This window comes from Natator depressus, chromosome 2 (genome assembly GCF_965152275.1).
Source record: "Natator depressus isolate rNatDep1 chromosome 2, rNatDep2.hap1, whole genome shotgun sequence".
Taxonomy (NCBI): Eukaryota; Metazoa; Chordata; order Testudines; family Cheloniidae; genus Natator; species Natator depressus.
Genome location: NC_134235.1, coordinates 28,116,159 through 28,143,023, shown reverse-complemented (window position 1 = coordinate 28,143,023; position 26,865 = coordinate 28,116,159). Strand labels below are relative to the sequence as shown.

The 26,865-nt window shown below is 42.2% G+C and overlaps 1 long non-coding RNA gene across 1 annotated transcript in view; it reads left to right on the top strand.

Annotated features, from left to right (window-relative positions):
* The first annotated feature begins 240 nt into the window (after positions 1 to 240).
* The window catches only part of LOC141981295 (uncharacterized), a 57,142-nt gene continuing 30,517 nt past the window's right edge, over positions 241 to 26,865 (top strand). The window contains exons 1-2 of the long non-coding RNA XR_012637719.1: positions 241 to 343; positions 20,892 to 20,994. This is a non-coding gene — a long non-coding RNA (uncharacterized LOC141981295). The remainder of the gene's footprint in view (positions 344 to 20,891; positions 20,995 to 26,865) is intronic.

The following is a 26,865-nucleotide window of genomic DNA, read 5'->3' as shown; positions in this document are numbered from 1 at the left end:
CTGATTTCCCATCAACCCTTCCCCTTTCTTTTGGTACTGGGAGTTAGTCAACCAAAAATCCCTCACTGAGTTTTAGTAAGGGACCAACAGTCCCCTTACATATAGTTGCATACTAGAGAATTTGTTATGTGGCATTTTGGCATCATGATTATGAAATGTATCTTTTGAATTTTACAGCCAAGAAATAAGTCTCAACAAAAATATAACTTTCTTGCAAGCAGTGTAAGTGGGTGTCATTCATATCATCTGGAAGACTACAAGGAAACAAGACTGACAGTGAATAAGAGTGGGAGCCTTTCAATACACTGGACCAGCCATTTGAAAACAACAGCCTGTAACATTGGTAAGCTCTCCTTTGGCTTGTGATCTTGGCTAGCTTTTGATGTTTTTTATTTTTTAAAGAGTGCTTGTTTGCCAGGTGTGTTTTCTAAGCCTTCACAATTTTATACCAGCGACTAGGTTTTTGACAGATTAAATGCCAACTTACTGTTAATGTACTCATTAGTTTTACATTGCATTTGGGATTGAGTGATTCATGAAGCCCACTTTTTATATGTTCTCATCAAAGCATGAACATAAAAATAATGAACCAAAAGATGCTCTTTTTTTTTATTAAACTGGAAACGTACAAAAAAAAATCAATGAACCAGGTCAGTTCTGAATAAGGAAGCATTGAAAATATGGTACAGTTGTTCAATCAGCTCATAGGATTACTGGTTTAGTCACAGAAAAGAAGCTAAAAAGGGTTATGAATATGATAATACTAAGGTTTTCACTGCAACCTCAAATTTCTAGCCCTGAGTTCCAGGTTGTTTTTTTGTTTGTTTGTTTGTTTGTTTTGATTTGTTTTCAGCTTGAGTGGCTGGAAAATAAAGATAGTAAGATCCCACCAGAATTTACTAGTTTTGTCAGATCAGACTGAACAATAAGCTTGTACACTGATCTTTACAGTCACAGCTATTTTGGGAATGCAAAAAGCCATGTGGGAAGAGCAGTTTAGAGATATTGATTGTGTTACTATTGTACCTCTCCAGGTTGTAATCTGAAGGGTCAGAAATTCATTTCAGAAACATATAATGGGAGATTTAATTTATCCAAACCTGTCTGTGTAAAGCTAGTAAATACAAGTCAAACTACATCTCATCTATTAAACTGCATAAAGCTAATTGTCATCATAACTTAGGGGTGGCTTTTTCTTTAAATATTGGCCCAGATAACCTGTGAACTAATTCATGATATTTGCTTCTCTTGCTTGGTCAGTTCTTTACTATAACTACAAGTTGGAAATCTCCTGTACATAAATGATTACATGTCATTTTAATTCTTGACTTCAGTCTATGACCTCTTGGTTTAAATTAGTCTCTAACTCAAAAAAATTAATAGCACATTTTCCTTTTAAGATCCTATACAGCTCTATGAAAACTCACCTAGTCTTCTTTCTTCATATGATATCCAGGCCAAATTTTCTAACCCTTCCTTACAATCTATATCTGTGAAACCATAACATAATGCACTTCTACAACAATCAATGTATCCTGTAGAATTTGTCCTATTGTACAATTACCCTTGATTTACACTGGTGATATCAAGAACAAATTTGGCCTCCATTTATCCATATTTATACTATATCTTATGTAATAGAATAAATAGCGTTGTACATACAAAACAATGGAAGCTAGTCATCTTGCTGGAAAGTTACTTCATAAAAATTTAAAGAAAGTCACAATTGACCCGTCCTAAACTAGCTTATTTGTAAGTCCAGAGAAGAAAAAAATCTTTGTCAGTCTATCAGCCCTTAGATAATCAGTTACCCACAGAAAAATTGTACTGATTCCATATTAATTTTCTGACTCAAGTAAATGTCATGGGAAAACAACATGCATCAGATTGTGGCCACCATCTTGGATTGCCTCTATCTAAGAAGGAATGGAACTTTTGCTGCAGAAATTTGGATGATTATTCAAAGCTTATTTCATCTTCTTTGACCTTGAAATAGATCTAGGAAGTTCAGTATAACTGGATCCTCATGAAGTTCTAGATTTACCTATGTCCATTTCAGGCCAGAAATAGTGCAAGAACAGACTTTTTGCCATTCCTCATTCCAGAATTTCAGCTTCTGGGTCAAGCTAAAATCAGGGGCAAGGAAGGGGAAAAAAATCAATTCATCCATCCACCCATAAAAGAGTGAGATGAGCTCCAGTTTTTACTGAAATTTGAGAGACTTCATATTTGATATGTAGCACTTTGCCCATCCCTATTGATTATGACCCTCAGTCCTGCAATGAGCTCCCTGGGCATGGGGTCCACCACTTTCCAGCACCTGAACAAAAAGTGCATATTCGACCAATCATTCACTGAATTTTGGGGGTTCAGTCTGTTAGCAGATGGACTATTGATGGATCCTCCTAGGGTATCTGCAGTTTGGGATTGGGCTGAACCTTGAAGCATCCAAGACTTTCAGATGGTCATAGAGTTTACCAACTTTTACAGGAGGTTTATTCCAAACTTCTCAAAGGTCACAGCCCCTAAAACTGCCATCCTCTGCAAACCTGCAAGGTTTCATTGGCTGATGAAGGCCCACCAGGCCTGCGAATGCCTGAAGATAGCTTTCACATCTGTCCTGATGCTGGTCCACCCTGATCTTGACCAACACTTTGTCTTTGAGACTGGCATCTCTGATGTAGCCATCGGGGTTGTACTATCCCAAGAAATGGGGTCACAGCATGAGATGCATCCAAGGTTCATATTTTTCATGAAAACTCACCCGAGTTGAACACAATTATGAAATAGCAGACAAGTAATTACTCGCCATTAAGGCTGGACTGGAGACTTCAAGACACTACCTTGAGGGGGCCAAACATTCCATCCTAGTCTTAACTGACCATAAGAATCTAGAATATCTACAATCTTCCTAGGAGCTGAATTAGCAGCAGTTGCATTGGGCCCTATTCTTCTTGAGATTCAATTTCACAACCACATATTGTCCAGGCAACAAGAATGGCAAAGTTGAAGCCCTCTCACAGAAGGGGAATGCTATACAGAACCCACTAATGCCAAAAAACTATCACCTGGCATATTAAAACCACACCATTCCATTTGTGGGTCTGTATCCTCAGACCTCTTTGCCATGCTTCAAGTAGCCCTCCCTAACAATCCTTTTTTTCTAAACTCTGAACTTCATCCAAGGTGGGTCTCCCCTGTACCACCTTAGCTACTATTCTTGAGTCAACAACTTCCTCTATGAAAATGGCTGCCTATATGTCCCTGACAGTTCCCCAAGACTGGAAGTGCTGTGCATACATCATGATATCCCCTGGCAAGTCATTTTGGGCAATCCAAGACTTTGTGCATTGTAGCCACTCATTCTGATGGTCACAAACGTAAGATGATGTATGGTCCTATGTCATGTCCTGTGACATTTATGCTTGAACAAAAACCTGCTTTTGACCTCCTGATGCCATCTGAGACCCTTTCCTGGCCCCGGTCATGCATAACTCTTGATTTTATAGTGGAACTACACAAATCTGAAGGCCGCAACACCATACTGACTATTGTGGACCAACACACCCAAATGGCCCCTTTTTTACTATGCATACATCTCCCAATTGCATGACTTCTAGTTACGCATATCTTCCACCTCCATGGCCTCCCTGACCATCTTACCACAGACCATGGCTCCCAGTTCATATCCAGGTTCTGGAAGGAGATGTTTTACCTCCTAATTTCCAGCCCTGTGCATCCACTGTGCATCACCCTCACACAGCTGGCCAGTTGGAAGAGATCAACCAGGTAGTTGGACAATATCTGTGTTGCTTCCTGAACCATTGTTAAAACATCTGGGTCACATTACTCCTGCTTGCTAAATTGACATAGAGCAACACAAAACATGCGTCTAGTCAATCTGGCCAGAAAAAGAATTTAATCTGCTGTTGATTTTCTTATGTGAGTCTAAAGATTTGTATTATTATCACAGTACACTAGGATATCTAATGTCAAAAGTTTCTGTGTCCAGTGTTCCCACTTCCCCAGTTTGAGCGATAGAGCAAAACTGTTGAAAATACAGCATCTGTCTGCACACCAGTATTACTCCTGGGGGAATTCTGCGGGACTGTGTGCATGCAGAACCCCCACCCCCAGCCCCGAACAGAATTTCTTTGCTTCCCTGCAGAAAATGCCAGGGAAGCAAAGGGAAGCTGTGTGTGTGGGGAGTGGAGATGACCATGGGCACAGTTTTGGGGGATATTGTCCGCCCCAGAGAGCGGCAAGGTATGGGGGGGCACACAGGGTTATGTGCCACTGCCACCCCTCATTTCTGCAAGTGCAGAGCTGCCCAGCTGAAGGAGGCTGAGTCTTGGCTTCCCTAACTCTGCAGCTGAATGCCACCTCCTGGGTCCTAGTGCCAGTCAAGCTCTCCTTCTGTGTTTTGGGAGCCTTCCTATTTTCTGTGGAACAGTGAGTTCCTGTGGTGGGGCTGGGTAAGGGGGCGTGGTGGAAATGAGGGAAGGGAGGGTGAGGGGGTGGGCAGAAGAGGCAGTGGGGAAGGAAGGGGAGTGAACTAGGGCAGGGGGAGGGGAATGTGGGAGTGAGGGGATGGGGGTGGAGAAGAAAAGGTGGTTCAGGAATAGCGGGGGAAGTGGGAGCCCGGCACGCGGCATCCACTCGGCAGCAGCTGGGTCTCCCCTGTTCAGCACATCCATCGAACCCTCACCCTGACAAGCTGTACCCCCCTATACCTGGACCCTCCCGATGAGCCTCCCACCATCCAGACCCCCACCCCACTGAGCCCCAACCAGCTGCACCTGGACCCCACCCCATCAAGCCCCACTCCCCCACCCGGACCCTCACTGAGCCCCCCAAACCCAGAACCACCCGCCAAGCCCCATCTCCCCACACCCAGAATCCCCCTGGTGATCCCTAACCACCTTCACCTGGATACCCTGTAGAGTCCCATTGCCCCTGCACCTGGAAACCCCCAACAAGCCCCTGTGCATCCAGATCTCCCACTGAGCCACCCGCACCCAGATTGCCCCACACATGGATCCCCCCACACTAAGCCCCTTTACACTTGGATCCTGCTGGTTTGAGCCTGTTCACCCACACCTGGTGCACCTGGTGTAGAGGGGCACGACCCCAGGGTGTTTCTGGGGCAGGCCCAGCCCTCGCACTGTGTCAGGGTCGGGTGCAGCCTCACTGCTGAGTCTCTGTACAGGGCAAGGTGAGGGCTTCAGGGTAATCTCTCCCCACAGTGCAGCCAGTCACCTGTGCTCCCCACTGCCATGTTGGAGCCACATTTATTTACTGACAAATAAAATTGGCAAAATGTTGTAGTATTTAATAATATTTTGTGCATAATTTTAATTTTTTTGGCACAGAATTCCATCAGGAGTACAACATGCAAGCACAGCATGTGTGTGTGGTGAGAGAGGGTTTGAGTCACGCAAGAGTGAGGAGATGTGTGATGTTAGCAATCTTATCTATATGTGTTATTTCTCTAGATACTATGATTGGCTGTTGAAGCGGCGGTGTGTGTGTGGGGGGGGAGTTGCCTGGGGTTGGAGCCATAGGCTTGCTTTGTGAGGGAGTGCCATTTTTTTTTTTTTTTTTTTTTTGCATTTCAAAGGTGGTAACCCTACTCTTGGGAGCTAACTCTTCAAACCCAGGCCTGTTGAGCAAAAGCCTTATCCCAAGGGCTGACAAGGGAACTGCTGCTAATACCCTACCAGCTGAAGCTACACCTAGGGGTTAGACTAGGGGTTCCCAAACTTGGTTCGCAGACCATGCCGTTTTCCACAGCTCTCATTGGCCTGGAATGGTGAACTGCGGCCATTGGAAGCTGCGAGCAGCCGTACCTACGGACGCTCAGGTAAACAAAGCATCTTGTGGCCTGCCAGGGGCTCACCCTGAACAAGCCATGAACCAAGTTTGGGAACCCCTGCCCTAGAACAAATGGTGCCCCCACTCTATTTGTTAAACTTTTGAATACCTTATTTTTATTGCATTTGTTGCCCATTTCACTACTTTGATGCACACTTTGCATGTGTGGTTTATCCCTGTCATATAAGATGATAAATTTGCATGCTAGGATTTGTAAATCTGTATTTATTCATTCTCTATATAAGCAAATAACAAAATTGTTTCCTCTAAGCTTATATAAACTTTTTACTTTTAAGTATAACTGAAATGTACTAACATCAAGAAATTGAACTGACATCATTGGGTGGATCAGTATTAAATAGTATTACAGTAGGTGACAGTCTTAGAACGTTAACCTAGTCCTTTTGTGCAAAAGGTTGCTTTTCTCGTCTTTGCCTTCGTGAACTGAAGCACAACATTAGAGAGATCCAATGATTGCCCAATGTCATTTTCAAGCGATAAAACAGCAAGCAATGTCAGCCTCTTACTGGCCATCATCGATCAAAGATTAATGAGCCTGATCTTCAAAAAGCTGCACTCACCACTCATGACTGACAGTTTGAGCAGAATCTTCAAAGTATCCACACATTAGGAAAAGTGTCCATCAGCTCTGAGTCATGAATGAGTTGGAAAACTTGGAGTGGAGAGTGCTTTCTGTGTTGCAAAATGTGATGGATGTTTTCTAATTCAACATAGAGGTCTATATCGATATCAAAACGTTCCCTATGGGTTAGCATCCAGTGAAGGTCTGTACAATTGTTCAAGAATATTTTCCTGCCCGCTGGCAGCTTACTAAGGTCATACAAAAACCCCAGGTCTTTTCGTGGTGCTTCATTTGTTCAAAACTTTCTTCGATGGATACTCCAGCAGTGTCAACAAACAAGAAAAAAAACTCCCTCTTGATTTTTTCTTCTGAGCTTCCCATCACCTCACATCAGCCCTTGTAACCAAACTGTCTCTTCTTCTGACAAATATGAATTTCCTTGAAGACAGGCTCAACTTCTAAGTTTTTTGCCATTTCTTTGACAGATGTGATGGTATCTTAAAATCCGTTGGCTCTGTAGGCCACAATGAAATCAAGGCAGCTTCTCATCCAAGTAGTAATGGTCGCAATGCCCACTGACTGATTTTGTAATGCCTTGTTTACAACATTTACTTGAAACAGGATATAATCACAAACCATACCTGAGACCAGAAATTTAAAGTCAGTGATCTGGTTTGCCAGACTTTGTGCCTTGTGTCAGATTCTGGTCTCAGCTTTACTTGACTGCACCAGGTCCATCAGGGCATCATAAATCTCAGTCATTTGGTATCTCACTGGTCTTATGCTGTCAGTGCGGCTCTCCCACTGAGTGGCTTCACAGACAGATTTTGAACATTGTCTGTGAGGATCTTCCCCATGATAGTTGATGCTGAAAAGAAGGATGTATATCCTTTGCAGTACTTTGAAGAGAGATACTGAATCTAAAGAAGATGACACTGCAACTGACACAACCAGGTTGAGGGAATGTGAGCCACAAAGCACATAGAAAGTTCTTGGATTTAGCACAAGGATCCTTGCCTGGAGGCCACTGTTTCTTCTCTTTATGTTCATGCCGGTGTCATAAACTTGTCTGCGGCAGGCCTGAAGCTTTATTTTATTCTTATTCAATACTTTCAAAAAGATAGGTCTTTTCCAGTAGAGTCACCCACAGACCAGAAACAGAAAAGTTTTCCTTTACTTGGATACAGCCATCCTCATTGTCAACAAATCTTATTGTAAATGACATCTTTCCACTGTGACTAATGTCAGCAGCGCAGTCCATTATTACAGTGTAGTACTTCCCTTTGCTGAGACGCATCAATAAGTTATCAAGCACCTTCTTTGCCATAAGGTCAGTCAATTCGTTTTGAATTGTTTTGCTGCAGTAATGGTCCATAGCTTCTTTACGAACTACTTGATGTAGGTGCTCATGCATGACATTGTCATATTTCCCAAGGAGCCCTACCAAACCAAGGAAATTACCATTATGTTCAATGAACAACTTATCTGACGAGCCCCGGAAAGCCAAATTATTCTTGGCAAGGAAGGGGGTAATTGAGATCAGATGCTCAAGCATGTTCCTCCAATGCTGGGTTTCTGCATTAATAATACACTGGTTTTCTTCATCTATGCATTTATTTAGCTTGAGCCCAGACTCAACCTCCGTTCATTTGGAGTAGGCTGTAAAATGGCTGAGTGACTTTTTATGTTGCTTCAGAGCATCAGCTAAGTTATGCCAGTAATTGTACACAGAAAGCACAAGCAACAATTTGGCATTCTTGTAAAATATTTTGCAACAAAAACTGAACACTTTGTAAGTTGATTTTGAGAAAACTAGCCATTGCCGATTCAGTTTTTCACCATTCTTGAGTACTCTTCTTCAGTGTTCAGAGTAACAGCCGTGTTAGTCTGTATTCGCAAAAAGAAAAGGAGTACTTGTGGCACCTTAGAGACTATCCAATTTATTTGAGCATAAGCTTTTGTGAGCTACAGCTCACTTCATCGGATGCATACTGTGGAAAGTGTATAAGATCTTCTACACTTTCCACAGTATGCATCCGATGAAGTGAGCTGTAGCTCACGAAAGCTTATGCTCAAATAAATTGGTTAGTCTCTAAGGTGCCACAAGTACTCCTTTTCTTTTTCAGTGTGACTTTGAGAAGTGTCGCTTATGCTCATTTACTGGAAACATCATATATTAAATTTTGCCCGGTCCGTTCAAAATTGTTTGATCAATATTGGCAGAGTTTAGGATCGCTGACCATAAAGCAGGATCTGATATATCAATTTTTGGTGTGCAATTTTTTTCATTGCTCTTTCCGTCATCATGCAAGGCTGATTATCCTTTACCGTTTCTCTCCTTTTCATGTAAAAAAGATTTAAGTTTGTCATTACTCTCCTTTTCCTATGAGCCACATTCTTCTTTATCATCACTCTACTTTATGCTTCCAGGAAAATTGGACGATTCTCCAACACTTTCCTCACATTTCCATTCCTTATCTTCAGGTAGATCTGCTAATTCCTTAGTAATAGGACTTTCATCATTTACTCTTCACGCCTCAATTTCTTCTGCAATGTGACAATCACTACTGCCCAAAGCCCCATTTATGTTGTTCTGTTTCAGATATTTTCCATCAAATTTTGCCCCTTGCTGCAAACTAGATTGCAACTGAACTTTTCACTTCCTATACTGAGCTCCTGTAGGCTTCTTCGGGGGGATCTTTTATTTTCTATGGGGGAAAACAGACAGTATTAGGGAGAGCAAAAGTCTATGTTCCGCAGGGTAGGTCTACACTACAGTGGGGATCGACACTCTGAGATTGATCCACCAGCAGTCGATTTAGCAGGTCTAGTAAAGACTGCCAAATCGACTGCAGATCGCTCTCCGGTCAACCCCTGTACTCTACCCCCAATGAGAAGAGTAAGGTAAGTCGATGGGAGATTTTCTCCCATCGACCTCCCACAGTGTAGACCCCTTGGTAACTCGACCTAAGGTATGTCGACTTCAGCTTTTATTCACATAGCTGGAGTTGCATAGCGTAGGTCGACTTACTGCGGCAGTGTAGACATAGCCTCAGTTTTAGAAAGTCAGCAAACATTATGTGTTAAGCACGGCAAAAGAAGTAACAGTACTTTTTTTATATTGTTGCAAAGATAGGGGTTTGATAGATAACTCTGGAATCTCATTAAGTATGTCCTTTATTAGTTGCTACTTACACTCTTCAATTCTTAAAACACAAGCACACGTTCACACTTGCAGAAACAAGGTTCACAACATCGCAGCTGAGCTCTCACTTCCCTTCACTTTGTTCTTATATATCACTGACTTACTGGCGATGCCCACCCCCTATATACCCACAAGGGCATGGTTGACAACATTCTAGGAGGTTCAAGGAAAATGTAGTTCTCAGAAAATCTGGAAGGTTCCATGAGATTCTACAAAGATCCAGAACATTCTAGGAGTTAGTGAGAAATGAATCCACATACAGAATACCTGAAACATTTTCCTTCAAACATTCTATTTTCCCTTTTCTCACTGAGAACAAAAATAACACCCTGAGCCCAGTGGCCCCCTAAGCCCAGCACCCCAGGTGGTCACCTGGGTTGCCTGCCCCTAAATCCAGCTCTGGCTATGACCAATGACTCAGCAGATTGTACATCACTGCATATAAAGCTTCCTGTTCCTCTCATATCCCTTGTCTGAGCAACTAGTTGCTAGGCCTGTTGCTGCCCAGACCTCTGAGATCAACTCCCTGCTCCCTTGCCTGGCCCCTGTTACCCTGCCTTATTCCTGCTTCCTTGTCCTTATCTCAGTTGCTGACTTTGGCTTTGATCCTTTGCTTGACCAGGGCCCTGACTCTACTACTGGCTCCAACCAATGGGTCAGATAGCCCATATGTTGGACCCTGACACTGGGCTGGATTTTTGCTTTTCCAGCAATGAATATATCTACGGCCACTCAATCGACCATTAGATCTTCTGGTCATGTACTGGTCACTAATACACTTCTTAGCTTAAACGACATCACTTTGGCTTTGTAGGTCTTGGTACAACTAGCCCTTGCTACAAACAATCTGTTTCAGCTACATGAGAGATTCTGTATAATTTCTCTGGTCTAGGCAGAAAGTTATGCCTTGACATACCTAAATTAGCTCTAATTTATGAATCCCTATATTAATAGAATCCATATTTTAATAATAATATTATCCATATTTTATATATTTCCCTCACATCGTAGAGAGTCTGGGAAGTCATGTAAGAGGGAAGAATTCTTGTTTATCCCTCTGCCTACACATCGATGGCTCATAATGTGTTACACAATTTAGTTTTATCAAATATATACCATATCTTAGTAATTTTATCTCTTCCCTGATAAATGGGTACATTCACTTTGGGATATATAATAATTCTTATAATACAAATTATTTACAAAGAGACCATGTTTAGTTTAAATCTATCTTTTGTCTCCATATTAGGGCAATTTTAGCTATAGAAGAACTGATGATGTGCAGAAAATGACACCAAAAACAACATGCAGGGGTTTAAGTTCCATACTGGTTTACTCTTCTTGCAATTGGAATATATCTAGCCCAACCAGGCCTTTTCAAGTTTCTGTAAAACAAGTTATTTTGGCCACAAAAGCCCTAGTTTAGTCTACTCTATGTGGTCAAACTGCACAGAATTTTTTGTCCAATTTGACAGCTCAGAATAAAACACTGACTATCATATAAACCTGGTAACTGAGTATTAAGGTTTCAGCCGTGTTAGTCTGTATTCGCAAAAAGAAAAGGAGTACTTGTGGCACCTTAGAGACTAACAAATTTATTTGAGCATAAGCTTGCATCCGATGAAGTGAGCTGTAGCTCACGAAAAGCTTATGCTCAAATAAATTTGTTAGTCTCTAAGGTGCCGCAAGTCCTCCTTTTCTTTTTGAGTATTAAGGGTGATAGCACTTAAAGATAGGTCAATAAAGATTTTAAGGCTTTCCTGGGAGCAAGACTCTGATTTTGCTTTACAGTTAAAATGAAGCTAAGACTAGAGAGTGGAATTTTACCAAGCAGTAACCCTTAGCATATTTTAAAACCTGCTGTAGGAGATACTTTAGCAATGTACTAGCAGCAAGAAATGAAACAAATAAATGTGTCTAAAAACTAACTAACCAACAGGTGCTGAGACAGTTGGAAAGTCACAAGGGACTGTGGGGCTCAGGAAGTAACCTAAGATATGAAGAAGTATGTACTGTAAGGAGGCAGTTGGTAAACAGTGGGATGATGAGCTAATTTTTTGACAATAGACAGTAATGGAAATAGGTGTACAATTTTGGGGAAAACTATTCCAAGAAAGTGGGGTGGCAGAGAAAGGGGCATAATGCAATAAACTGGAGCCCATGCGAACAGCTGTGACTCCAGAGGTACAGAATCAACTGTTGTCACCACAAACAGAAATTCTGTCTTCCTTTTATTTTTTCTGAAAGACTTAGGTTCTGATCCTGAAATCATCTCTGGTGGAAGGAGCCCTATACCTGAATCAACTTATATTGACTTCAAAGAGGATCAGCATGGGTCTACCCCAACAGAGCTTATTACAGCATAGGCATGGCCGGCTCCAGGCACCAGCGAACCAAGCAGGTGCCTGGGTCAGCAAATGTAAAGGAGCGGCAGGACATCGGGCTCTGGGGCGGCAATTTGGCGGTGGGGACATGACTCTTCTTCGGTTGCCAGCGGCAATTCGGTGGCCGCACCATCACTCCTCCTCCGTGTTCGGTGGGCAGGATTCCGCCTCCCCATTCGGCGGCAAGTTGGGGTTTTTTTGCCGCTTGCGGTGGCAAAAATGCTGGAGCCAGCCCTGAGCACAGGGACCTACTGTCTACTTATCTTCGATACAATGGCAGTGAATGTTCCATAAACATCTATTCACTAATAGGCTGCAGTGACCTCCTGAACCTTGCCATATGTAGTAGGATAAGAAAAAATCTACAGAGCAAAGCCAGTCTGAGGGACAGGAGAACTCAAGCCAATGGAAGGAAACAAAAGAAACAGCCTAAACAGGGACTGATGGACACTGATGATGTCATAGGTGCTGATTCCATGTGTGCTCCAGGACTGGAGTGCCCTGGACAAAATTTAGCGTGTGCTTAGCACCCACTGGCAGCCAGCTCATCCCCTCCCGCCCAGCACCTCCTGTCCTCTGGCAGTCCCACCGATCAACTCCTTCCCCTCCCTCCCAGTGCGTGCTGCGATCAGCTGTTCTGCAGCTTGCAGGAGGTGTTGGGAGGGGGAGGGAGGGAGAGGATCAGAGATGGGGCACACTCAGAGGAGGCGGCAGGAAGAGGCAGGGAAGAGGCAGGGCAGGGGTGGGGCTTGAGGGAAAGGGTGGGGTGGGGGCAGGGCCTGGGACGGAATAGGGAGTAGGAAGAAGCGGGGTGGGGGTTTGAGAGAAGGGGTCAGGTGGGAGCGGAGCTGGGGGCAGAGCAGGGAAAGTTGGTGCCTGTAGATGATGTCATCAGATTGCTTTCTAAGGATTTTGCGGTGAATATTCTTTCTCCTCTGCTGATTGGCTGCTGACTCCAGCTCCTTCCTCCACAGACTCTTCACTTCACTATCACTTCAACTTCCACACATTTTTTTCTCCATCATTTCCTTCCTCCTTACCCGATTTGGTCCTTCCCTCATTCACCCTCCCCCATTTAATATAAACAGTTAACCAAATAACCCCCCATTTTTAAAAAAAATGCAACAAAATATCAACTAACCAAAAATTGTGGCACTTGTAAAAGGATAAGCATGATGCTTACAAGCCATCATTCTGTATGCCACTTGTATTCTGTATCCTTTTCTCCCCCATCTTTGTCTTGACTGGTTAGATTGCAAGCTCTTCATCTTTATTCTGTACAGCACCTCACACAGCTGGGTCCTAAGGCCTGTAGGTGTTACCCCAATACAAATCAATAAATCACAATAATAATGCATATCCCTCATACAAAATCCCTTTGTCAAAAGAGAGACGGTGTGGTCTAAGGGTTTGTCTACAGGGTGTGTTAGCACACACCAGCTGGGGTGTAAGTTCCAGTGCATACTAGCATGTCATACGCTAAATGGCCATGTGGATTCTGCTGGGAATTGGGAACGATTGATGCTTGTCAGCAGGGTCCACACATCCAATTAGTGCATGACATGTTAGTGTGCACTGAAATTTACATTTCTGCTGGCACACACTAACGCACCACATAGACAAATCTTAACTGTTAGAGAAGAGATACTGGAGTCAAGGACGCTGAGCTTTATTTCCAAATCAGCATGGGACACAGCTATGCAATTTGACACTTGAGAAGATGTTTGGATCTACATTTTCAAAACTGTTCTCTAATTATTCATGCCTTTCTTTGGCAGTCCAACCTAAGACGGACAAGGGGTATTTCAAGTTAATAGCTATTTTCATTTCTTTGTGCTTCCTTTTCTAAATCCCATGTATGGCAGATCAAGGTAGTTTGCAATGTTTGAGACGTAATTTAGTTGAGAATACCCCCACAAGAGTAATACATATTTTGTAAATAACACCAGCTTGGAATCTTGGAAAACATGCAAGTGTATTTTTCTTATTTCTATTACCCTTTGAGAATATCCAAAATAGTTGGTAATAACTCACGAGAAGGCATTCACATTTCATTTCCCAGTTCCTGCAAGGACATTATGCTGTTAGAGCTCGAATTCACTAGTTCAAAAATGTTTAGCCTTTTCAGGAGCTTGTGAATTGAAGGCTTATGAGGCTTATTAGCTAAGGTCAAATGGCTGTGGTAGTAATACTGAATTTGCTGCTACTGGTTTTATCATGATGCCCACTAAAGGGAATACTTCCCCTTTGAGGAAGAAGTAAATCTGAATATGGGTTGAGTTATCTGTAACCATTATTTTACTTTGTTATTTTTTAGTATACTTCTGTGCCTTTTGTTCTTTTTACATCACTTTGGCCCTGGGCCATTCTGAGATCCTACATAAAGCTGAGAAAGCTAGCCCTCAGCTAAATTGGGATAAGAATATTTGAAATATGATGCAACCAGAAGAGAAGCCACTATTAAATGTAATATCATGTTGCATACATTGGCAAATTGTATTACCATCCAGTAGCTGGGATTGTATGTGAAGGAGGTAGCCCATAGGGCTAGCTTGCCTTTACTATATTCACTGCCTTGCCTTTATTATTCTGCCTTTATTATATTCAGCAATAATGCAAGGAACATACAGGCTTATATCAGTTTCAACAGTTAGCATGAGGCTGGAGATGAACTTTGGCATAGATAAACTTAGTTAACCCCTAAGTTTGGGGAACTGGAAGTAGAGTGTAAGGGGGAATTTTGTCCATAATAACATCAGCCAACCACAGTAAAATGACCTAACACCAGCTTTTGGAAAGATTTATAAAGCACATCCAACCACAAGAATGCCATGGCAATGAACTGATGTATATGATGAGTTGAAATCATTAACATACTAACATATACAAGAAGGGCACCTCAACATTAGTAGATTAAGGAAATACAAAGAAAAAAGAGGGGAGAAACCCCTACTGAATATGCACTAGACATAGTGGTATCAGCATAACATACTATAAAAGTGACATAAGAAAATCTTTGGTCAGAAATCAACTGTCTGGCATGAATTAGCAATTCAAGTTTGCTTTTGCTGTGGCATATACAACATTAGGTGAATGTGCTCGCCTAGATTCTGTCCTACTTATACCAGGGTTCAGAGTTTGTCAGAATCTGGAATTTCAATTTCATTGGAAATTCTTTGATTTTGAAATTTGTTTTTGTTCTGAATTAGAAAAAAATATCAAATTTTGAAATTTTCTGTGAAACACAACTTTTAAAGAAATTTTGTTTTCGCTCTGTTGAAATATTTTGTTTTAATTTCAACTTGTTTATTTTTATTATATTTACATAATTGTATCTATCTATAATATAAAAATAAATGTCAAAGCAAAAAGTTATTTTAAAATGAAAAATCAAAATTTTCCATTCCAATAAGGTGGAATGCCTTATATATAGATGTTTCATTTCTATTTTTGTAATGCATTTTTTTTCTAAATCGATATATTCCCATGGACCATATTGATTTCAGCTGTGTGACTTTTCTGCTAGAGAAATGTTTCATTGGAAACTTTTTGACCTGTTTTAGTTTGTATATTAGTCTGTACACTAAAATAGACTTAGATGTCCTTTCAGTCATGTCTCCCCTTATCACCGTTAGCCAGAAAGGGAGCTATTCTCCAGATAATTACTTCTGATTCCCACCACTCAGTTTCCATTCCTAGCCACTCCATGTATGGATAAGTGTGATAAAAGAAGATGGCTGAATGCCTCGCTGCATATAGGAAACTCTTGCACAAAGGCTTGAAATGGAAATCAAGGAGCATCTTGCTTTACACAACCCTGATCAATACAATCCTTACTTGAGACCAGTAATCCCTCCAAGTCATTTTGAAAGGGCACTGCAAACAGTAGCTTATTGCATGCTTCCCACATTAGAGGAACAGCTGGCTTCAGAATTTCCTACTGAAAGGCTGGAAGCTACATAGAGAAAAAGACAGATTTCATCATTCAAAAGATAGTAGGGATCAGTTTGCTATGTAGTAAGTTGGAAATCATGATGGTCACAGATGCCAACTAGGTACAAATTTGGAGCCAAATTCCAGACTTAGTTAAGTATGAGTAAGACTTTATACTCCTGTATATGCCAGCTCTGCACCACTCCGATTCTGAGGACATAAGGTGAGCCTGCAAGGGGGCTACTCACCCCCTCTGTAGCGGGACTTGTAGAGATGTTTAGAGCCTTGTGTGGATACAAAATTTGTATCCGTATCCAATCCACAATCTGCAAAAATGGTCTGCCGATATACATGGATTTGCAGGGTTCTAGAGATGTTCCTGAGCTCCCTTCCACCCGCACAAGTCCCTGTGTTATCCGACAGAGGACACTAATAGACTTATACAACTCTCGAACAACAGCTCTCCCCTGTAAAACAGACATGGGGGAGGGAAGAGAAGGTGATGGGAACACAAATATGTCCCCACTCTTAAAAAAAGCAGGAGAGTGTGTGTAAAATATATCCTTCAAATTCTACCTTCCCAATAACAGGATCCATATATGTCAAAACTAGTAGCTCCCTCACAGATGATGGCCATAAGCATTTTTCGGGCTATATACCACCTTAAAGTTCCTATATAGATGAGCTACAGCGGGATCTCAACTCCCACATCTGTAGGAGTTGGGAGGCCCTGATCATGAATACAGTCTGCTTGATATTAGGAGAGATTTTACCCCAGTGCCCTTCCTATATACAGAAGGAATTCCTGAATTCACTCTAAGAGTGGCAATAATCACTCTATAAGGAAAATAACCAATGTAGGAATAGAATTTAAATATAAACAGTAGACCACTCACTGTGGTAGCTGTTACTTGAGTCAATAACATGCTAATGCAGAGCTGCTGAAACTCAAGCTTTGGTGAGATTTCTAAGGCCTTTTTTGGGAAATCCCAAACAGTTCTTGCTCTACTCCAGATAGCTCTAGCTACTAATTCCATTCTCCACTGCAGCATCTACCCTGCTATCTTCTAAGATAAGAAAAGCTAGTGCTAGTGGAAGTTATGCAGAGTATCCACAATCTAAAGTCCATTATAAATTATGGTGAGTGCACTGGATGGGTAACAAGACACACATTACAAGGAAGAATAAATAAAAATAACCTGTTTACAAACTTGAATATAAATAACTAGATTTTCCCCCCCACCCACTTCATGGAAAGTTTAAACTTTTGGCAAAAAATTGAAAACCAAAACTTTTTTGTCTGAAAACGTTCAGCTGAAACCCAAAAATTTTGATTCAGAAGTGCTGTCACGGTTCCTCATGAGAAGTGTAGTTAAAGTGCCTCATGCCCATGCTTAACCTCTATGGACTAGGTGGCTTGACCAGATAATATCTCCCTTGATGTACAAAAGTCTCCACTCATGTTGAATCACTGTGGTGCACTATGGGAGTCTCTCACTGTGGTGCATCATGACAGATGTAATTTGGCTAGGGAACCTGGCCCATAGAAAAAAATGGGGCATAAGACATGAATTACAACTCCCATAAAGTACTGCAGCTATGTTTTCCAATTGAATATTTTTAATTAGAGGCTGAAATTTTTCATTTTTGGATGTTCTCTTTTTCAGTAAGAAGTTGAGATTTTCTGCAGAAAGCAAACACTTTTCACAAAACATTTTGTTTAGTTGAAAATCCAGTTGTCGCTCCAAAATAGATTAGATGGCAAAATTTGACCTGTCCTACAAATAACATTAAGGACACTTAACAAACAGGATCTGCTTCATACCTTGAACCTGCAAATTAGTAAGTATTCTGTTCAGTTGTCCTTTCCCCATCTATATGTAGCATAATATTTTTTTCCTTATAGTCACTTCAATAATGGTTCAATATCCCATACACTGACCTCATCCATAGACTTCTCTCAGAGAGGAGAGTTTGGAGCTACACAATTGCTACTGATGGGCTGCTTCTTCTTCAGGATTTCATTTGCTCTCTCTGGTCCCAGAATGTCTCAGGGCAGAATTATCCCTTCACAAAGTGCTCCACTACATCATCCCCTCTACATTTTACCATGTAAAACAATATTAACCCATATATTATAATGCACAAGGTGCATAACAGGTGAGTGTTTTAGAAAGCAGCAAGGACGCTTGGGGAATACTATGAAGATTTACAGTGAAACTCAAAAAATCTGTGGGATTGGAGGGCCATATCCCTGCTCACTAAATGGAGAGGTATACTGTTATCTGCATCGAAGATTCAGTGAAAGCAATGTGGCTTAGAATCCCCAGAAATTTCTTCTGAACTTGAGCTCTCCCATGAAACTTTAGATGGGAGGGCAGGATTTAGTCCCAAAATGCTATATAGGAATATTATTTGAGCTCCTAACATCTACACCAAAATCTTTGCTGTCTAATTTTGCGATAAGCATTAGGCTAAGTATGCGACTGTCTTGGTTGTTGTAAATTAACCAAAGTAACAATTGGTACTCAACACTGTTTTGCTTTTAATTCAGAGCAAATTAGGAGGCTTAGCCAAAAGGAAACTATGACCAAGATTTTCAAAAATGACTAGTCATTTTGCGTGCCTCAGCTTTTGAGTGCGCAATCTGAGACACCTTAAAAGGGCCTGGTTTTCAGCAAGTTTTTTACAACCAACCTCAGAAAATCAGATCCCATTAAAGTGTCTTTTTCAAAAATTGTCCCTTTTGAAAATCTTAGTCTTAACTGTTTTAATTTTAATCACAATAAGGTGACCCCTCAGAAGGTTCATTGGTTTGGTTCAGATAAATTTTAGTAACCTATCCATAGATTTTTTTAATGCTAATCCAAAGATTACATGAACCTTTTGTGATCTTCTCCCTCCCTACTACCCACATTTTCGGTTTTCTTTCCTACTCTCTCCATTCATCCCAGACTGATCTTTGTTTCCTATGATAACATCTTTCTCTTTAGCTAACTGTATGACCTATCCTGATCCCTGATCCTGCTTCTTGTCAATGATTTAGTTATGAAATTCCTAGAAATAAGAGACTGAAACGTCTCAGAGTTGCACAGAAGAGTGGATGTTGTGATATATAGCAACCGACAATGAAAATCACTGAGAAATATAGAGCGGAAGAGAAAAGATATTGCCTGGCCTGGAAACAGATAATTTAGCTGGGAGGAATTTCCTGGTCTTCCACCTTTCATGGACATTAAAAATCACTGCTCAATTACTTCAGTGTGCCAATTTCATCCACCTTTCCTCAGAATATAATGAGATGTCTGGCTGAGCCTTTTGTTATGACACTTATGATTCTCATTCTCTGTTACCTCATTTTTTTCTTACATTACCCCCCTTCCTGACCTAAGACTTATTCTGTTTCCAGCAGGACTCCCTGTGATATTTCAATTTTTTTATATAGGAACTCAGTATCACGGAGCTGGCTGATACCTTCAAATCTCACTAGCTCAAGGGTTTCTTTGTGTTAGAGTCATTCCAGAGAGAACTGCTTGCTTGTTATACGTGACTGTGGCATGAAAGATATGACTTTCCTTCACTGATGACTCAGAGAAAAAAAGAACGTGAACTCAGTTTTGTAAATTTACCACCATTTTACTGTTATTTTGCACATTTGCCTTCAATATCATCCAATTTTATCAGCATCTCTTGTAAAGTTTAAATACTTAACAACAATTTATTTTCTCCTGGGCATCTTGTTTGTTTGGTTTGTGGGGCTTTCCCCCCCCTAGTGAACTAGGAGGGCACATGGTTGCAATTAAACATTTTACTCCGATTCTGTCATACAGAGGAGGGCAAAGATAGGAAAGTGAAACACTCTTGTGCTGGGTGGATTTTTTTGGATGAATAATTTATTTGTCAAAAAACGCAGTTTAATCAACCCCTATTCTCAAATTTGAAATGAATTAATCAAAGAGTTTTGGCCGTCTTAAAAAACAAAAAGCACTAGATTCAAAAAGTGGCCAGAAGAGGAGAGAGCACTAGTAATGCCCACTTTATAGCTTTTGGCCCAGTGGCTATGGCTTTCCTACGTGGAGGTGGGAGACACAGGTTCAAATCCCTGATCTGGAGTAGGAATTTGAACTTTGGTCTTTCTTTTTCCATGTGAATGTCCATCAGGCTATGGGATATTCTCGGGTGGGTCTTTTTCAATCACTCCTGCTGAAGCTGTTCCACTTTGTATAAAATACTTGAATAGTCACCGGGCCACAGAGAGAGAGAGAGAGAGAGAGAGAGAGAGAGAGAGAGAGCTTACTCCTCATTAAAAAGCTAATTAGAGCGTTGTCAGAGTACTAGTGAGTGTAAGAGCCAGATTAATCAAGCCCTGCTACAGGCACAAGTGCAACAGGTTATCAAATGAAAACCCAGGGCATGTGTGTCAGCATAAAAACCAGAAGCATCAGGCAAATGGGTCTTTCTGTTTCACAGGTGGCTAATAATCCTCATGTGAGTGTAGTTCAGGCCCAGATCCTCAAAGACATTTAGGTTCCTAACTTCCATGAAAGTTAGTAGACTAAATACCTTTGAGTATCTGAGCCTAGGAGATTTATCTTGATTATACTATAACTTATAATAGTAATCTTTGTTGTTGTTTTGCGGGGTGGGAGATGTTATGGTCCCTTTCCCCAAGGTGGTTTGAAAGACCAATGTGAACTGGAGCACTTGTTTTCTTTATGAAGCTGACCCACTTGCTTTAATGCCTATGACAGAGCTAAAAGCGCATCGTAACTGTGTTGGGAATGGAATATTGTCACTGGAAGACTGAAGTAAAGCCTCTACTCTTGTAAAAATGCCATGTGATTCTTAATAGCTGAAAACAGAGGACAATAATCTGCTATGTTACTAATACTGGATTGTGGTTATATTGCAGAAATAAGCAAAAATGGAGAGACAGTATGTGACAGGAAAGTTCTTACTCAAGCAAAATGATTGGAAATCACAGTGCAAGGAATGCTGAACGTGACAGGCCCATGGTAAGGTTTGTGAAATAAACAATGTTTTCTCCTGTGTGAAAGTCTGTCTTTAATATGGATCCAGCTGAATAGGATCAATATCATTTGTTACTCAACAGACAGAGGCTAGCCATTGTTAAGGGGGGAAAATGCAGCAGCATCCAGGTAGTCTTCCCACACATGCACATGTGTTCCTGCCCTGACCTGTAGAGACCAACTCTATGATGAGAAGGCAGTTCAGGTGCCAGGCCCATTCTGTTGAGATTGCCATCAAGGGAGCTAATAAATGCTAATTGTGGCATTTGTCATGTGGACCACTTTCCACTCGCTGCAACTGTTAGTTAGTTAGTTCTATCATTATCCCCAGCACTGTTTGAAACACTTGGCAGTAGATTCTATAACACCATGAAAGTTGCAAAACTGCTTCCATGAGAATACCCTGTATCATAATTTTAGGGGGGGGAAATATCCTTTTTGGCTAAAATTAGCCATGATTGATCTTTGCTTGCTGGTGATTTCTTTAGTAAGACAAACCCTAGGAAATTTATTCCAGTGCTTAACTACTCTGACAGTTAGGAATTTTTTTTCCTAATGTCCAACCTAACCTCTCTTTCTGCAATTTAAGCCCACTGCTTCTTGTCCTATCCTCAGAGGATAAGAAAAACTGTTTTTCTTCCTCCTCCTCGTAACAACCTTTTCTGTACTTGAAAACCTATTGCCCCCCCCCCCCCACTCTTCTTTCTGAGACCAAACAAACCCATTTTTTTCAATGTTTCCTCATAGGTCATGTGTTCTAAACCTTTAATCATTTTTGTTGCTCTCCTCTGGACTTTCTCCAATTTGTCCACACCTAAGAATGTGATCCGCAAAAGCCAGCATGCTAGGTGACTCCCCACCTAATCTAACCAATGAAACTCGCCAACCAGAAGAGTGTGTCCTATATGCCACTCATCGCATGGAGTTAACATCCTAACTGTCAGCTGCAGGGAGGCACCTATGTTGGGGTATGTATGAAGTTAGGAGCTTAGTTCAGAAAGGGCACTTTGTGTGTTGGGGGCTGCATGAAAGAAAGTGCAGCGACACATGAAGGAAAATCATAAGTGTTACAATCAGGTTTCTGGTGCAAAATGTTCATATTTACAAATACCAAATTCACAATCTGTGAATATTCCTCAAAGTCAACTTAAAATTAACTCTTCCCATTAACATTTCTCACAGTAAGCTCATTCAGTACACATTAGCAAAACGCAAACATAACAGATGCAGGGAAATAGCGGAGATGAATTTGTTTTGAAGTTCCAATCAATATCCTGAAAATGTTTTGTAATATTCACCAGGTTCTAGTCACATCTGTAGCAATTCTGCTACACAACCTAGCAACCCAGCATTGGTTCCGTACTGATTCAGAGCAGTGTGAACTATTTGGTCACCAACTACATTCCACTGTAGGTTTTGCAGTCAAGCACTGACCCATATCAACTTTGCTACTCTTGGGCCAAAATCTGCTATTAGATACATGGGAACAGTTCCCATTGTAAGATGCATGCATGTTTCCCAGAGCTTGTACATCTTTTAGGTTCCCTGAATAAGGTGATATGTTACAGCAAAAGATGTTACTGCAAGGCTCTGCTCATAGAATTTTCCTTTTGAACTTTCTTTTTCCTTCCTTGCTCTGCTGTGATGCACGCTTTCATTTATTCTCAGGGCAAACCAGTTCTGTTAGTGAAATATAGTTTCTCCTCGTGGCAAAATTTACAAAATAGCACCAGGGAAAAGAGAGAATCAAAATTTGACAGTTTGCAAGTTCTAGTGACAAGAAGGGTAGGGATGAAATCGCATCGTCTTGAGAGAGGTCAATAAAACCCTGTGAAATAAGCAAGGGTTTTTGCAGTGTGCCAGATCAGAAAATGAAGTGTTAGACACTTTCGTATTCCAACTGTTTCTTGTTTGCTTTGTAAAATGGTAGTGCTTGTTTTGTAATGCACATATTGATGGACTTCTTTTTTCCCAGACTAGAAATTACTGTTAAATATTGACAATGGATTTCCCCAGAAGGCAAATGGGAGGGGGAGTTAGTAGACATGATAAACAAATATAATCATACTCACTAAAGGTCTTAGAGGTGAGGTCACTTTTACACTTCTAGAATATTTTGCCCCTCTACAGCACTTTCTGTCCAAGGATCTCAAAGCACTTTACAAATATTAATTAATTTAACATCACAACCCCTCTGTGAGTCAGTGCAACAGTGCCCCTCCTGGCTAAACAGGGTGTGGCCCAACTCACTCAGGCCATAAATCTATTCCTGGTACCCTCTCTGATCTCAGGTCCATCAGGGATGGATAAGGGAATCCAGGCCCACCCACTCCATTGAATTCCAGATCAGGGCCCTCAAGCTAGACACGCAGAATCATGGTTTGCCAACTCTGACAGTGCCCTGAGCTCCTTCCTATCTACCCCCAGACCTCTGCAGGCTCGTCAGTCTGCTGGTCCATTCATCCCTTCCCGGGATGTTGTGCCTGGGTGGTCCTTTAGCAGTTTGCTGAGAGGAGATCCTTTCTCTGGCCTGCTAACTCCTCTGGTAGCTGCCCCACCCCTCTGCTTCAGAGTCCTTTTATCATCCCAGCTGCTCTGAGGCTGGCAGTCTGCAGTGGAGGGCAGTGCTCATATTAACCCTTTGGTTGCTGGGCCAGCATGGGGTACATACATCCCATGACACCCTCTAAAAGAGGGAACTATTATTATCCCTATTGTACACATGGGGGAAGTGAGGCACAGCATATTTAAATGACTGGCCCAAGATTATGCAGGATGTCTGTATCAGAGCTGAGAATAAAACCCAGACTACCTGATTCACAGTCTCTTGCTTTAACCATGAGACTACCCAACCTTGGCTTTAATACTTCTTTGTTAGGAAAGCAATGTTTCTTTACCTATTTGTGTACCACTTTAAGAAAAAGTAAATTGTTAAAAGTACTTCATGCATGGTACAATTATTTGTATTTCAGTACAAAACTTCTTAAAGGCTAGACTGCAGGAGTAAAAAGAGAATCCAGGCAGAAGTCCATCAACAAAGTTGGAGCTATCCAGTTTATTGCACCCAATGCAGCATGTATAGCATGCTCTATGGGCAGGTGGCATACGTGTGCATTTGGTGCAAGGAGCTCCTGGTTCTCAGAGTCTGTGTACAGGCTTTGGAGACCAGAATGGCTGAACTGGAGGAGCTAAGGGAGACTGAGAGGTACATAGATGAGACTTTCCAGGACGCAGTTGAACGGTCCCACCCCAGGTCTGAGAGCCTCTGTGCTATTGAGGAGGATGAACATCTCAGGGAAGGAGAACATCAAACTGGAGCAGAAGGAAAGGATCCGATTGTTGGGAACTTCCTTCCAGATGATGTTGTGATATCCTCTTGCACTGAGGCTACCTCTCCAGGGGAGGGACCTCCAGTTATTGGGAAGAGATAGGTAATAGTTATGGGGGATTCAATCATTAGAAACATAGAGAGCTGGGTTTGTCATGACTGGGAGAACCGCATGGTGACTTGCTTGCCTGGTGTGAAGGTTGTGGATCTCTCAACATCTAGATAGACTTATGTGTAGTGCTGGGGAGGAGATGGTGGTCGTGGTCCATGTAGGTACCAATGACATAGGGAAGGATAGGAGAGAGATCCTGGAGGCCAAATTTAGGCTTCTAAGTAAGAGATTGAAGTCCAGAACCTCCATGGTAGCATTCTCTAAAATGCTTCCAGTTCTAAGTGCAGGGCCAGTTAGACAGGCAGAACTGCAGGGTCTCAATGCGTGGATGAGACAATTGTGTAGGGTGGTGGGATTTAGATATATTAGAAACTGGGGAAACTTTTGGGAAAGGGCAGCCTCTGGGAAGGAGGAGGAAGAGCGGAGACACGGCATGCTGCGGGGAGGAGGCGCAGAAGAGGCAGGGCAGGGGTAGGGACTTTGGGGCAGTGGTGGAATGGGGGTGGAGAGAAGGCAGGGGAGGATCGAGCACCCACAGGGCAGAGGGGAAGTTGGCGCACTGTGGTGCTGGTGGCGGAGTGACACTCAGTGAAAGAAAGTGTAAAATCAAATGAAGTAAAAATCTTAAATGAACCAAACTGTACCACAGAATCTCTATGGATAGTAATTCCATGCTATAATAATAAGAATATAGCAGTAGGGATAATGACTGTGAAATACTCAGGGAGATTAGAAAGGCTATAAAAATAGAAAACTCAATAATAATGAGGGGTTTTAACTATCCCCATATTGACTGGGTACATGTCAATTAAGGACGGGATGCAGAGACACCTTAAATGTCTTGACACCTTAAATGTCTGCTTCTTGGAGCAGCTAGTCCTGGAACCCACAAGAGGGGAGGCAATTCTTGATTTAGTCCTAAGTGAAGCAAAGGATCTGGTCCAAGAAGTGAATATAGCTGGACTGCTTGGTAATAGTGACCATAATATAATTAAATTTAACATCCTTGTGGCGGGGAAAACACCACAGAAGTCCAACACTGTAGCATTTAATTTCAGAAAGGGGGACTACATAAAAATGAGGAAGTTAATTAAACAGAAATTAAAAGATACAGTGCCAAAAGTGAAATCCTTGCAAGCTGCATAGAAACTATTTAAAGACACCATAATAGAGGCTCAGCTTAAATGTATACCCTGTGACAGGGGCTGGCATATTGAGCTGGGCTGCCCTTGTTGGCCCAGTGTGCGGCTGGTTCATGCCATCACCCAGTCATCGGGATTCCCCGTTAAGCGGGTGATTTCAGGCAGGTGGGTCCCAACCCCCTGACAGGGTCACTTAAAACAAAGCAGCAATCTGGAGCCCGCAGCCTCCTGGCTGGGGCAAGTAATAGTACTTAGCAGCAATCAGGCTGCAGCCCCTGGGTGGGGCAAAAAAAAAAAGCCAAGAGTTTAGAGTCTTGCAGCCTCCTCGCTGGGGCAGCGGTGGCACTTGGAGAATTAGCCCCTTGGGCAGGGCAAGTAGCAGGCAGTCTGCAGCCCCTGGACAGGGCAAGGTAAGCAAACAGTCTAGAGCCCTGCAGCCCACTGGCTGGGGCAGCAGTGGCACTTGGGGAATTAGTCCGCTGCTCAGGGCAAAGTAGCATGTGGGCTGCAGCTCCTGGGCAGGGCAAAACAAACAAACAGTCTATAGGCCTTACTTCCCTCTGGGCTAGGACATAGAGCAGGCAGCAGCTTCCACAGCGGGTGGCAGCTTGGCTTCCCCAGCGGGCTCCACAGTCAGTGAGTTGCCTGGAGCATCGTCCAGGCCTTCAGGCTCTACCTCCAGGAGCGTCACAGTCACCTCTGCAGGAGCCGGCAGTGTAAGTCCTTCCTTCTCCATCACCCGTCCTGACTGCCTCCTTTTATCTGGCTTCTCCACCTGAAGCATGCTCAGCCGGGGAAAGAGGGCATGGCCACCTGGCCCCACAATGATTGGTCCGCCCCCGCCAGGCCAGTGTGAGGTTGGTACACTCCGTCACAAACCCCAAATTAGAAAACATAGCAAGAGAACCAAAAAAGTGCCACTGTGGCTAAACAACAAAGTAAAAGAAGCAGTGCGAGGCAAAAAGGTATCCTTTAAAAAGTGGAAGTTAAACCCCAGTGAGGAAAATAGAAAGGAGCATAAACTCAGGCAAATGAAGTGTAAATATATCATTAGGAAGGCCAGAAAAGAATGTGAACAATAATTAGCCAAAGACTCAAAAAGTAATAGCAACTTTTTTTTAAGTACATCAGAAGCAGAAAGTCTGTTAAACAGCCACTGGGGCCGTGATGGGTTGGGTCACAAAACCCCCTTAGGAACTGCCACCTGATGTGCTGGGACTACCTCTGAGACTGTTGTCCCTGACAGCTTGGGACTTCAGTGCCCTGCCTGGTTG